The 922-nt window shown below is 47.7% G+C and overlaps 1 long non-coding RNA gene across 1 annotated transcript in view; it reads left to right on the top strand.

Annotated features, from left to right (window-relative positions):
• The first annotated feature begins 510 nt into the window (after positions 1 to 510).
• Positions 511 to 922, top strand: part of LOC111816658 — a 10,862-nt gene continuing 10,450 nt past the window's right edge. The window contains exon 1 of the long non-coding RNA XR_002821009.1: positions 511 to 627. This is a non-coding gene — a long non-coding RNA (uncharacterized LOC111816658). The remainder of the gene's footprint in view (positions 628 to 922) is intronic.

Raw genomic sequence — 922 nt, 5'->3', positions numbered from 1 at the left:
TTGCAGTGGAGGTCTAAAGCTCCTTAGCCCACCTCTTTCAGGAAAGTCTTGGCTATCCCAGGTACGCTAGTGATTTGATCTCCATTTAATCAGTATTACCGAAGCGATGTATTTGTAACCTTACTGGTTCATCATAGTTTTGTCCTCCCTCATACCCACCTCATGATTTTCTGTTGAATCAGTATTGCCTAAACGACTATACTTAACAACCTTATTGATCAGTTGTGGTTCCCACATTGAACCTGCCTCACCTTGTGTTTTTTTTGCGTAATAAACACTTTGAGGTGGGCAGCCCACTTTCCGGACCTCCTCCTGTCCCTCTCAGACCGAAGTTTTCTTTCCCCAGTAAAAGTCTTCTTAGTCTTCTATTGTTCTTAGAATTCATTCTTTGGTTTTAGAGAACACAAACTAGGTATTTAGGATGTCTAGCAGACCAGAGTTGTATTTTCCCACTATTATTGGGACTACTGTTCCCTGATTGCACTGAAGCCCCTTCCTCTTTCCCTGCTTAGGTCTTGCTTTGTGGATACCTGGAGTTGAATGGGCACTTTCTGGAGGTCAGCAGCCCTGGTTCTGCAGCAGCCAAGTGCCCCTCCCGTGCTGCCAGTGCAGAGACCTGGTGTTCTGGTGAGTGCTGCTGCACTGAGCACCCTAAAGAAGGCCTTCTGGGACATCTTTCAGCCTGCACCTACAGAGCAGTGGTGGTGAAGAACTGATGAGTTCTGGGATCTGTGTGGCATAGCCCCTGTGCAGACTGAAGCCTGGTGTATTACATGGGGGTCTGGGTTTGGGAGCCGAGGAGCCCCGAGGTCAGATCCTGGCGGAGTTCCTTCTTGCTCCTCCTGAGCTTTGCTCTCTGTGAAATAGGGAAGCTGAAAAGATGTGTGAAAGTAGTGAGCCTGACTGATTTCCTTTTGAATGC

This window comes from Octodon degus, unplaced genomic scaffold (assembly GCF_000260255.1).
Source record: "Octodon degus isolate 3935 unplaced genomic scaffold, OctDeg1.0 scaffold00037, whole genome shotgun sequence".
NCBI classification, from domain to species: Eukaryota; Metazoa; Chordata; class Mammalia; order Rodentia; family Octodontidae; genus Octodon; species Octodon degus.
This window is presented reverse-complemented; position numbering and strand designations above follow the sequence as displayed.